The sequence below is a fragment of the Maniola hyperantus genome, chromosome 4 (assembly GCF_902806685.2).
Source record: "Maniola hyperantus chromosome 4, iAphHyp1.2, whole genome shotgun sequence".
In the NCBI taxonomy this organism is placed as follows: domain Eukaryota; kingdom Metazoa; phylum Arthropoda; class Insecta; order Lepidoptera; family Nymphalidae; genus Maniola; species Maniola hyperantus.
The window spans coordinates 15,928,300-15,942,354 of NC_048539.1; the positions used below are offsets into that span (position 1 = coordinate 15,928,300).

The following is a 14,055-nucleotide window of genomic DNA, read 5'->3' on the forward strand; positions in this document are numbered from 1 at the left end:
ACGTTTATGGAACCTTCGTCAAGCCTCTGTGGGTGGGATAAGTCGTTTTAAGGTTCCGTACCCGAAGGATGCCAACGGGACCCTATTACTAAGCCTCCGCTGTGCGTCCGTTCATCCGTCCGTCTGTCTGGCAGCGGACTGTATATCGTGAACCGTAAAACATAGATAGACAGTTGATTTTCACAGAATATGTATTTTTACTGCTGTTATTAAATACAATTTAATAATATAAATAGCCGCCATGAAAATTATAAAAGTAAAATGTGTTATTTCTTGTACGATGGTAAGTAGGTACCTACAGAACCGTAGATAAAGTAATAAAGTAATAAGTTATAAACGGTGCTAATTTTATTAAGTTCGTATCTATTAAATTAATAATTATTAACCGGTAAATGTTTTCTTTGGGTGAGATTAATATAAATTCACGCGTGCATAGGAACGTTTTGTTTAAAATTATTTAAATGGCAACATTACATACAAGATGGCGATAGCGCGCCAGTTTTTAGTAGCCAGAGCTTTGATAAATGCAGTTATCTCTTTCCAACATTGTAAGTTGTAATGAGGAATCTAGCGCTATCGCTTTCACGCATGTAAGGTAAATCATAGATGTATAGACAGAGGGCAGCCGGCAGAGGCTGGCATTGTAATCTGTGGAAAAACAAAATAAATTTTTAAGTGTGCGGGTCGGCCGTGTGTCTGGCTTATTTTATTTTCCTTTCGAAAGGTTACGTTTTTGTGTAATAATAATGAATAACAATAAGATAAATGATAGTAACAGTAAAATAACTTCAGACAATAAATAATTGTGCTTATAACTAAGGCGTTATAATATGATTTAATGTTTCGAAATTTGACTTCCCTTGAGCTGTGGCAAAAACAAATGAAGATTTAAGTTTCTGGACGAGAAAATAGACAAATTGGACGACACTCAGTTAACTGGTAAGTTAGAACGTTAATTATTTCACATAAATTGTTTATAAAACGCGATAACTTTGTACGCAAATTATTAAATACAAATTCGCATTGCGAAAAACGTCAAGGAAAACTTTACTTTTGTTGTTAAAATTGCAATGATGCATAATAATTTTTAATAATATTTAACAAACGACGCGAGTGTTTTGTTTATAAAACATGCACCTACTTGAATTTTGAGGAATAAAAATTAAAATAACAAAAAAACTTGAGAACTTTTGCTATCATATTTACTTATTATTTCAAGCATTTTTTTTGTACTTAGTAAATTACACTGAATTCTTAACATACTAATGGTATTAAATGCTGCAGTTAAATTTTCTCTTGGAAACTCATTAGTTCACTTCACTTTACTTCCTTCACTTTAACCAAATTAATGCATAGTAAAAATAACTTACTTACAATACATATAATAACTGTATTAAATACTTTTAGTAGTGACTTTAAGAACTTGTTTTACACCCCTGAAAAGACCCTAATAAGTATTGTTTGCATGCAAATCACTGCACTGATTTTAGCAGACCAGACCAACTAAATTTTACTACACTCTTTGATAAATTAAAGAACAGTCAGTTGCCGATAAGTTTTAATTTAATTTGATAGAAGCTTTAATAGCTTAATAGTCAGGAAGTTGATTTATATTCAAAAGTTCATAGGTTGAAAACCCATTGACTGCATTGTTGCCACGTGGCCTGATCCGTGGTGATAATGTTTTTGTTCCCCCATAGAGCATAGGGCTGCAGCAGTAGATATCAATGGCCCCCTATCTTTGGGTGCTGTCTTCACACGGTTCCACAAAACATCCACTCTTAGGGCGAAATATATAGAGCACACTCTGACTTTGCTTAGACTTAAGACAGAGTTAAAACGAGACAGATGTATATCTCTCACATAAATCTCTCTCGTTTTAACACAAACTTAAGTCTGAGCAAAGTCAAAGTGCGCTCTATAGATCCCTTAAAGTTGGACTTCCAAGTGTTAGTTGGTCAACCAGGTTTCCTTCGACCAGCCCCATATTATGTGGTCAGAGGTTCAATCCTGGGCATGCACCTCTAACGTACCCGAGTTATGTGCTTTTTGAGCAATTAAACATCACTTTCTTTAATGGTGTACGAGTAATATCTTGAGGAAATCTGCATTCCTGAGAGTTGTCTATAATGTTCTCAAAGGTTTGTGCAGTCTGCCAATTTACACTTGGCCAGCGTCACGGACACAGCATATGGAAACCTGTGCTCAGTATTGGACCGGTGATGGGTTGATCACAATGAAAAGCTCTTGATTCACAGCTGAATAAATCGTTTTAATCATAAGAATAGCTGTGTTAAGTGGCTAATTATAGTTATTTTATCAATTTATAGGTGAAAATATGTCAAAAACTGTCACTTGACTTTTGAAATACTCAAGCCAGTTGCACTTTATCAGAAATTGTCTAGCAGATAAGTTCTGACATGGGTACACTAAAAGGCATGCTTACAGCTCATACATTTTGTATGATTTTTTGTACATTTACAGACTGTCAGAGTTTTGTCCGATCGTACATTCGCTTCTGATTCTCCCAGATTGAGTTTTAAAATATTATGTTTCAGTTAGTATTCATTGATTACTTTATTATAACAAAATCATGAATCTATAAATTACTCCAACAAAATTATACCTTCTTACATTTTTATTTGATGTAAGTATTTTATTTATAACTTACAGGTAGTTACAGAAAGTAGTTAGAAATGAAGACAAAGAAAAGTATAGTTAATAACAAGGTTCTAAGTACATAGAAGTTACATAGGTAACAAGTTACAGCTCATTTTACTTCTTTAACTTAAAGCTTTCATGTGGAGTGTATAGGTATGTGCTACTGTGTCATAGACTTTCACTGTAAAACTGCTAAGCTGTCTAACTAGGTAACTGAGCTTAGAAAGTCTGCATATTTTTTTATTAAGTAACCCTACTTTATGCGTTGATAGCCTAGTGGTTGAGTCGTCGGCATCCTATTCCAGGGGTCGGTGGTTTGATTTTGAGCATGCACCTCTAACTTTCGGAGTTATGTGCGTTTTAAGCAATTAAATATCACTTTCTTTTATGATGAAGGAAAACATTGTTAGGAAACCAGCATGTCTGAGAGTTCTTCCATAATGTTCTCAAAGGTGTATGAAGCTTGCAATTGGATAGCGTGGTGGACTATGGTCTGAACTTTTCTCATTCTGAAATGAAATTCGTTAAATATCGCTTGCGTTAACGATTGTGAAGAAACCAGCCTGCCTGAGAGTTCTTCCATAATGTTCTCAAAGGTGCATGAAGCCTGCACTTGGCCAGCGTGGTGGACTATGGTCTGAACCTTTCTCATTCTGAAAAGAGATTGGTGCTCAGTAGTGAGCCAGCGATTGATGATGATGATGATGAGGATGAACCGTACTTAGACTAGCTCGATGGCGCGATGTCTTGTATTGTCAACTTATAAGAGTTGTACATGATACGTTTCTGAAAATACGCTTTTTGAAATAATGCCTAAAAATGTTTCCGATTGTTTTGTTTTAACTCAAATAAAATAGGTATAGAACAATAGGAAAAACAATGCAAATTATCCTTGGAATAGTGATGAAAATATCAATTGGCCGCGGCGCACGTGCGCTCACCCATTAGGTCATGGACCGCATTTTTGTGGTCCGCACTCCGTTCAGCCAGGGCTTGAAAATCGGACTATTTTTCATCTCCGGAGTCGAATTTCGATGGACAGCGTTCCAAGTCCGGAGTTCCGGAGTTTCGTAACTTTATTGAAAAAATTGAACCATGTGATTAAATGATGCGTTTAATTTAAATATTTCTTGCTCTTTAATGAATGTTCAAATCGGTTAAGCATGAAATAAAACTAACCAGTTAGAAAAATGAAAAGGAAACTTTATTTTACGACCTGTGCCCTGTTTATCAAACATTACAAGTCTACAAGCTCACAAGTTACAAGTTACAAGAACTTTTTTACAAACTCTTGTAAATTATGTTTATCAAATAATTTCACAAGACTTGTAGGATTTTACAAGACTTGTAGAACTTGTATTTTTAATTTATACACTTTATTTTTGCTAAATTGCAAAATAATTTTTCAACCGTAATAAAATGTCGATAAAATAGAAATTACGGTACCATAACTAGTCAAGTTATTGTTAAAAATAAAACTTTTTTCAAATTATTTAATTTTGTGTTAAATAACTTATTTGCAAAACCTATTGCTTCTTATTTTATTTACCTACCTACTTTTATTTATTCTATTTCGGTACCTACACCAACAGGAAGTACCTATACTATACATTATTTTTCATGAATTAAGGTTAGACTTAAAATTTGGAAAAATAGATAGACTTTAAAAATTTTCGCTAGTCGAATTACATCGCAAAAAATGGCAAAATCTGATGCGAAAGTTACAATTATTCTTCAATTAAGTAATTCGTGACAAAAAAGATATTTTATTTGGCGCATTTACTGATAAATTATCTAAAGACCAAAAAATAGCAGAGTGGAAAGAAATACTATTGCTATGTCAGTCGCTTGGACTTGTATCTGCCGAAAAAGATTATGCCAGCATACTCGTATGTACATGAGACACGTTTTGGTCAAATTTAAGAAGAGCAACATGGATAAGTTTAATAAAATTACACCTTTGAATTATTTTATAGTTATTTTACCTATTTACTACTAGGTACTAGATAATTTAATTATTCTTTTATACAATATCATACTTGTATACAACTTGTAAAATAAATTAAGAGTCAACAGAGGCTCTCCAACTTTTTCGTTACAAGTTACAAGCTACAAGCTACAAAGGCATTTTTGATGAACAAAACCACAAATACAAGTGTGAAAAACACTTGTATTACAAGTGATATTACTCGTAGCTTGTAGTTTACAAGTGTAGTTTTGATAAACGCATTCTTGTAAAAATGCTCAAATTTACAAGAGAAACGCTTGTAATACAAGACTTGTAACGTTTGATAAACAGGGCACAGGTAAAATTAATTAGTGAGATTTTCCTTTTACTTTTTTTAAAAAGCTTGTTTTTTTCCTAAAAATAAAATTGAAACTCCGGTTGTGTTCACGACGACTCCGGTTTTATAAACGAACCTATATCACGGAGTAATGATGGTATGTTATTACCTTTTTTTAAATCGCCGGCAAAGGTGTTTACGCAATCCCCCCCGGAAGCCAACCAGCCAGCCAGGAGTACCCACTAAAACCAAGCGTGTGGTGACCGAGTAACTAATGACCCGGGATATCCATAGTAATGTCGGGACACCACGAGATCAAATGCGTCCGACTACTGTGTCTCCTTATGCCTATAATATAATCTTCCGAAACTCCGGAGTTAGGTACATCAAAACCGGAGTTCCGGAGCTCAAGCCCTAATTCAGACCGTATATATAATTTGGTCCATCCTGCTCTCGCTTTAATCACCTTTAATGGCACACGGGCAGGGGCGGTCGCACTTGATTTATTACAAGTAACAACTAGATTAATGACCACCATACACAGCACCATTTATGTACCACCCTCAATAGATATGAGGGATCAGGAGTTAATGGGCGACAATGCGTTTAGATTGGAATGCTGTAATGGTCCGTGGTTCGGACTTTGGGTGATGCTTTAGGAGTTAGACTGCCGGCTTTGATTTATCCAATATCTGTAATATGTAATTATATTATATTTGGAACTCTCGTGATTTTTTTCTGGATTACCTATTTGATACTAGCTGATGCCCGTGACTTCATTCGCGTGGATTTACGTTTTTCAAAATCCCGCGGGAACTCTTTGATTTTCCGTTATAAAAAGTAGCCTATGTGTTAATCCAGGGTATAATCTATCTCCATTTCAAATTTCAGCCAAATCCGTCCAGTAGTTTTTGCGTTTCGAATTAGTATAGATTAGGATTAGGATCACAAATCATTGCCAACTCTCAGTTAACTAACTACCCACTCATCTGATCAACCCATCGCTGGCTCACTACTGAGCACTGGTCTCCTCTCAGAGTGAGAAGGATTTGGCCATATTCTACCACGCTGCCCGAATGCGGATCGGCAGACTTCACACACCTTTGAGAACATTATGGTGATATAATCTATGTGTAGTGTGCACCTCAAATCGTCATCGTCTCCTTGTTACTATAACGCCGGCCCCACACGTTGGCCCCAACGCTGGCACCGACACTATTCGCCCAACGTGTGGATCGGGAAATTAGCCTTGCCAACGTTGGGGCCAATGCTAATTTCCCGCGGGGTGGTTACATATCTCGCGACAGGCTTGCGACAGGCGTAAATCTCGCGAACATTGCTGTCAAACGTCCGGCTAGAGAGAGAGACCTCAATAGCCACAAAGCAAAATAAGAAGAAGAAGAAGAGATACAGCAAATGAACTGTCGGATTGCTACTGCTGTCGCGTTGCTGTCGCTACTGCAACGTTTTACGTAATCACCCCGCCGATCCACACATTAGACTAACAGTGTTGGGGTGAACGTGTGTAGCGCGCGTAAAACAAGTGTCTGGTAGCCACACGATATGTACAGATAAGGTCCTATAAGGTCATAAAGACAGATGGCAATATAATCTCAGAGCCCTTTACTGACACGGCAAAAGGTAATTAACATAAGCGTCAGGACCAAGCGGGTCTCTCGGTCAAGGCGAGCAACATTCAAGTGCACTTGTATCAGGTTTCCAGCATAACTGATCGGCTAAACTTCGCTGAGCTTAGATTACGTATTATGCTGCAATATTGGATTGTACATCTTTTTTCAGTAAGTACTTCTTCCTGCGTCGCTCCTTCAACTTTGAGGGTTGTGGTTCCACTTTTCAGTACAATAGGATACTATCTTATGTAGACCTGTGTATAGGAGATCTGCGATGGTAGCCGTCTCCACACATACATGCAATCACCAAGCAACTCCCTTTACGGAGTTTCTGATGACGTTTTCATTAATACTACACATACTACACATACGAGGATAATATTAATACCATGGTATAATTTCTGACTTTGTGACATTATAAAATTGTACCTAGTCATTATTATGTATTTTGCTTATAATTGTTTTTTGACTATTAATTTAATTTTTTGTTTCATTGACTATTAAGTAATTATTTTACAAATTGGTACTCAAAAATATTTGCACACTATTAATTTTGTAGAATGTTATGGCCTCTGATTATAGTGTAATTTTCATCTTTCTTGTACAAACATTCTTGCAAATAAATGATTATTTTATTTTTATTTTATTTTTACTATGAAGGCGATTGTCTAAAACCTGCATCAATCATTATTACATTCTATCTCAATTGTTCTGATTGGCTGAATTTGTGCGATTGCATTGGCAACAATGCATTGTAGCCAATAGTGAGCGAGCGTTAACCAATCAGAGATGATTGCGATCGTGACATTGTAGCTGTCATTCTCCCGCAATCACGCAGCAAGGGTTTGATTAAGGTGAAATGACAGCTATAGTGTCACGATCGACTATCACCGCTGATTAGTTGACGCTCGCTCACTATTGGCTACAATTCATTGTTGCAACAAGATAGGTAATCTTGTCCATAAATTCAACCAATCACAACAATTGCGATTGTAATAATGATTGATGCTTAGACTATAGAGAATAGGATTGATGCAGGTTTTCCGCAATCGACCTACAGAGAGTCACTACAAACAGACACTTTGTGTTTGAAGACCCTGCAAAGACGTCGTATTTACTTGTTCAACTTTTCCCTTTTCCATGGATGGCTTGAAGATGCAATATTTTTCCAGTTGTATGAATTTCCATTTTCTTTGTATGAATCAAGAAACATTACATATCTACATTCAAATGAAATCAAATTAAGTGTAAATCTTCCCAATTGAAATTTGTATTATTTTTTGTATCAGCCAAGTTTATCATGCTGACTAAGATTCCCCCTTCCCCTCCAATTAGGCGTAAAGCTTGTGCTAGGAGTAGATACGACAATAGTGCAACGGGTGGAACCGTTGACCTTTCGGTTTTCAGTCATCTCCTTCAACCGTTGGCTCTAATTAAGTTTAAGTAGGTACATTATGAATTACATTGCGAACAGCGTGAGCGCAAAGTGGTGAAATTTGTGTTATTGCCAGAATTCAGGTAACTCTTGCCAAATCTGTGTAATTTGCCGAAAGGGGTTGGGAGCCAATCAAAAGGATTGCGATTATTCATTATGCAGTAGAGCTAGATCTGGGGCGCTACTACCACAGCTTGTAAGTAGTTTTTTTGAAAATTATAGTGCATTTTAGATGACGAAAATCGGTAAATACTCTTTTTTAATAAATGAAATGTAATATTATAGATATGTATTATAGAATGCTTGTTATATATGCTTCATTCATGGTGAATTTTAGTGAATCCACCGTAAGCAATTTCACCCTCACCACCTGTGTGTCTGGTGCACTTCGAGCGTCCGTTGTGCCAGTTCCTTCTTTCCACGCCCATGCAAACTCAAAATTTTTAATTCACCATGGCAAGTCCACTAGAAGATTGCACCTTAGAAGAGCAGCGCTCAGTCATTAGATTTTTAGTCGCACAAGGTGTAAATCCAAGTGAAATATTTTCTAGAATGTTGATACAGTACCTACGGTAAAAGTTGTATGAACCGTGCGAATTTTTACAATTGGGTTGATCGGTTTAAAAGTGACCGAACAAGTTAGGTGATGAACCCCAATGTGGACGTCTAGTGGAGATTTCTAGTCCCTCGTTGGAATCAAGGATTGACGGACTTAATCGTGATAACAGAAGAATTACTGTTGAAATGATAGCTGAGGAAGTGCTGGAACTGTTCACAATGTAATTTAAACAGTTTTTGAGCTATAGCCATTTGTCTCTTTACTTATTGAATGACCCTCGTATATTTGCATGATAGGTACCCATAAATATAGCGTCAACGCAAGCACACGCAAGTAGCAATTGGAAATAATATTCCGAGATTCGCGTGGTGTCCTCATTAATATTCATAACGCACATAGAGCTGATGAGGTAAAAGCTTTAATTATAATGACCCAACTTTAAATTCTGACAAATGAATCTTTAATTCTAAAATATTACAGGAAAACGTTGAATTAAAGAAGCAATAACTGAAATTGTCATAATATTTGTCTTCTTGTCTTGTGATTTACCCTAGCGAAGTTTTCCAGTCAGCTTCGAGTTTACCACAAAATTGTTTGGGGTCTACTTTGAGATAGATGATTTTAATACAAACAATCGTAGGTACCTTTAGTTGTTGTCTTATATTGTTTGAAGTTTTCGTTAGGAATGACATATTATGATATTTACAAACAGACATTGTAGTGTATTATTCAATAACTAAATACCTAAATACATATCATATGACGCAGTGTTTACACTATGCAGTTCTATCGTTTATTATTTTGTTTTTGTTTACACATATTTAACTGATATTCAATTAATATTGTTTTTGTCAAAAAAAAATATGTGTAAATACTGAAGTGTTTAGTAAATAAATTTCAAATGAATAAAAATATATGACTGTCAGTTCTTGATTCATAATAATATTGTATTAATTTTTGAAATATTTCATTCCTACTAAAGCTTTGCCTTTTCCTTCCCATAATCCTAAATAGTTACCACGTTACCATGTTTTTGAGGACCTCTTATTCATTTTGCGGTCAACCGAATGATTTTGATGTATTGGTTTTCCTCTATTATTTTTTATGAGAATTTACCTTCTTTAGGCTTTACCATAATATATCATATAGTTACATAGTATATATAGTATGGCTACAACATTTCGCATTTATAATAGTAGTAGAACAACGCAACACAGATAAATATCGTTCCCCGCGACTGGTTGGAGAATGTCAATTGGGAGTGACACGACAATTGGCCAATTTGGGGCGCCCTCACCAACACGAGCCACGAGTCTGGATGTACCGTACTCTGAGGGCCTTTGCACATGAAACACAGGTTAAATAATATACAAACCGTGGGTCAAACGCAACACAGATAAATGCTCTATCATTACCCGCGGCTGGTTGGAGAATGTCAATTGGGAGTGACACGACAATTGGCCAATTTGGGGCGCCCTCACCAACACGAGCCACGAGTCTGGATGTACCTTACTCTGAGGGCCTTTGCACATGAAACACAGGTTAAATAATATACAAACCGTGGGTCAAACGCAACACAGATAAATGCTCTATCATTACCCGCGGCTGGTTGGAGAATGTCAATTGGGAGTTACACGACAATTGGCCAATTTGGGGCGCCCTCACCAACACGAGCCACGAGTCTGGATGTACCGTACTCTGAGGGCCTTTGCACATGAAACACAGGTTAAATAAAAAGAGCAAAAATTTTTACAAAAAAAAATAAAAACCGACTTCGTTACACAAACACTAAAAATTGAAAAATAATTTAATTTATTACCGAATATATTATGTATACAAGAGTTAATATAGTTCCATAATAATACTTTTTGGTGCCGGTGCCAATTAGCTTTAGCTGCGCGAATCGTCTAGACTTCATATTTTTATGGGACTCCACAATGGCACCTCATTGGCACCGACCCCAAAAAATATTATTATGGAACTATATTAACTCTTTTATACATAATATATTCGGTAATAAATTAAATTATTTTTCAATTTTTAGTGTTTGTGTAACGAAGTCGGTTTTTATTTTTTTTGTAAAAATTTTTTTATTTCACAATTTTTAGTGGCCCCATGGAATTATGCTATGACTGGTTAAAAGTCTACTGTTTACTAAGCTATTACACTGATCGCGAGCAATTTACTCTTATTCGTTGAGGAGTTCCAGTATCTATCTTCGAAGATGTTCATCAGATCTTCACCAAATTGAAATGGGACCAACTTTGAAGTATACCCTTTCAAACAAAAAAATAATTTTCAAAATCGGTCTAGGCGTTTTCGAGTTATCGGGGAACATACATAAAAAATAAAAAAAAAAAAAAAAAAAAAAAAAAAAAAAGATTCCGACGAATTGAGAACCTCCTCCTTTTTTTGAAGTCGGTTAAAAACAGTATTAGCACATTGATTGAACATGCTTGATAACTTCGTAGCCATAACTAAGGATGCAGTTTTGCTTATAAGCTTCTTGTCAGTTTAATATATTCTTGTACCCTGCCTACTAGGACTATCCATTGTAACTTCTTCTTTGAGAATCTCGTATTTCTTTTCAATTTAGAATAGAGCCTCAATATCTCAACGGGTAGAGGAGTGGACTGAAAACCGAAAGGTTGACGGTTCAAACCCCGCCCGTTGCACTATTGTCCTACCTACTCTTAGCACAAGCTTGACGCTTAGTTGGAGCGGAAAGGGGAATATTAGTCATATAACATAGCTAATATTCTTTAAAAAAAATTGTTTGTACCCAAAACTTTCCAAAATGTTAATCAATTAAAGGTGATCTTTATCTAATCTCAAATCGATTTTAAATTAAAGAGACAAATGAATGAAAGCGGTTTCTTCGATATATGATAATTGATTGGGAAGAGGCAATTAGACAATTTGGGGCGCCCTAATCTGCAATAGACAGTCAATGGCCAATGCAAGTGCATCGATTTCTTCATTGCTTCAAATTGATAGATATATAGATTATCATCATCACCATCATGATCAACCCATCGCCGGGTCACTACAGAGCACGCATCGCAGAGTGAGACGGGTTTTGGTCATAGTTTACCACGCTGGTCGAGTGCGGATTGGCAGACTTCACGTACCTTTGTATAATGTTCTATTTGGAGAACTCTCATTCATTCAGGTTTCCTCACGATGTTTTACTTCACCGCAAAAACGAGTGATATTTTATTAATTAAAACGCACAATTCTGAAAAGTTAGAGGTGCTTGCCCGGGATCGAACCCCCGACCTCCGATTAGGAGGCGGACGTCCTATCCACTAGGCTATCACAGCATCACAGCAGATAGATGAGTCTTTATTTGCCTGAATTTGTACGATTTTCGTTGCAACAATGCATTGTAGCCAATAGTGAGCGAGCGTCTACCAATCATATGTGATTGCGATCGCGACATTGTAGCTGTAAAAAAAACGAATTTCTATCCTTATTGACCTACTACTCGTACTTACTAGCGGTACACGGTCTTCAGGGCTGCTGAATAATTGCCGATTGCTTCCATGCAACTTGGTCGAGATACTCGTAGATTGTACAAAAACCTCGACCTAACAGATGTTGCTTACTGGGTGGTTATTCTAATTACCTATTCTTTATTGTAAAATTGAAAATATTACAATGAAATTAATCGTTATCTAATTACTGTACAAATCATGCCCGCGTGGATTTTTATTTCAGATTCTATACCGAGAAGTGGACAAGTAATTTTGATGTAATAACATCAGAACATGCTTGCAAATTCACTTTAATTTAAAAAATGTCAGTTTCCTAAACAGCCCGATTGTTATCGCAATATTAATTTAATTTTCGTACCTAATCGTAATAAAACATCTCAATGTCACAGCCCGCGGTGAATTGTTAATGGAAATTAATTCATTGATACAATAGCGAAATAAGTAGGTAATTGTACATTTTTCCGGGTCATAAATGTATTTTTTTGTATTATAGTTATGCACATAGATTAGTTCTATTGACCTCGGCTGCGTCATCAAATGAGGAAACCAGTATATTTGGTACCTTTTTGTTGTTAAGGAAAACAGCTGATCCGATCTGACCGTAGGAAATCATTAGTTATTTTTATCTGAGGAAATAGTAGAAATTTATTAGTCATATTATTACGTTTTTATCCCTCAGAATATTATTGTTTATATCAACGACCTACCATTAACATGCCATTATTAGAAATATACTGTTAATCGGTGTTTAGAAAATTTTCCTTTGTTGTTCCATTGTTCTTATCAAGGCAGGTTTCTGATTGAGGAAACTTAGAATAGATTTATTGTACTTGCTTAATTAAGTCTTTCTCTTATGGCTTACGCAAATATTTTACGCTATTGCTTTATCAATTTTATCATTGAGTTAAGTCTATTTTTATACCTATTTATAATTCTGAGCCGAACAAACAAGAAAGAAATCTTTTCGAAAGTTGTCTTCACAGAGATAATATTAAATATTATAATATATATAAAATAATATAAAAATGAATCGCTGAATGTGTTGCTAATCGCAAATCTCGAGGACAGCTAAACCGATTTCGCTAATTCTATTTTTATAATATTCCTTTAAGTACGTGAAATTTTTTAAATATTGCCTGAAATAAGTCTAAAAACAACACTTTTCTATATTCCCGCATAAAAGATTCGTAATAATACTTAAAAGTCAATTATTTTGAACTTTAATACCATACCATAAAGCTAAAAGTGTTAGTGGAGGGGTTAAAAAAATTAAAGAATCGTTAGCTAGTAAAATATTAAACAACAGAAGCTCATAGACGATCAGTTAATTATATAATAGACAAGTTCGTTCAACACAGACATTTACTTAGCCTACATACCCACCATTCGGTTAGTTACAACAGTTAACATTTCGTCGCCAGTAGTAATTGACATTTTCGGTACGCCCGTTATTCTTTCCACATAATCATCTTGCAATGCTCATCTAAACCTTGAGTTATCTGTCATTGTTCATTCTTGGCTCTATATTCTTGTGCAATATTTTAGTGCTTTGAGGTTAATTACTTGTCCACTGTCAAGTTACAACTTGTAACTTGTACACGCATTGTAGGCGTTAAATGTAGGTAAGCTAGGTAGGCTATGAATCTTAAATACATAAAAGGAAAAGGTGACTGACTGATTGACTGACTGATCTATCAACGCACAGCTCAAACTACTGGACGGATTGGGCTGAAATTTGGCATGCAGATAGATATTATGACGTAAGCATCTGCTAAGAAAGGATTTTTGAAAATTCAACCCCTAAGGGGCGAAAATAGGGGGTTAAAATTTGTGTAGTCCACGCGGATGAAGTCGCGAGCATAAGCTCGTTATATTATAAATCGTTTTCTGATATTTCAGGCTTTTGTTACATTTTGTTCACGTGTATTTTTCATATTCTCTGAAGCAATTTTTTTCAGTACACATGACACTCTCGTTTGTTAGCATA

The 14,055-nt window shown here is 35.7% G+C and overlaps 1 protein-coding gene across 1 annotated transcript in view; it reads left to right on the plus strand.

Moving 5' to 3' along the window:
- The first annotated feature begins 625 nt into the window (after window positions 1-625).
- ogre (optic ganglion reduced) overlaps window positions 626-14,055 on the plus strand; it is a 68,674-nt gene continuing 55,244 nt past the window's right edge. Inside the window, exon 1 of the mRNA XM_034985311.2 lies at window positions 626-939. The gene's annotated coding sequence lies outside the window, so the exon portion shown is untranslated. The remainder of the gene's footprint in view (window positions 940-14,055) is intronic.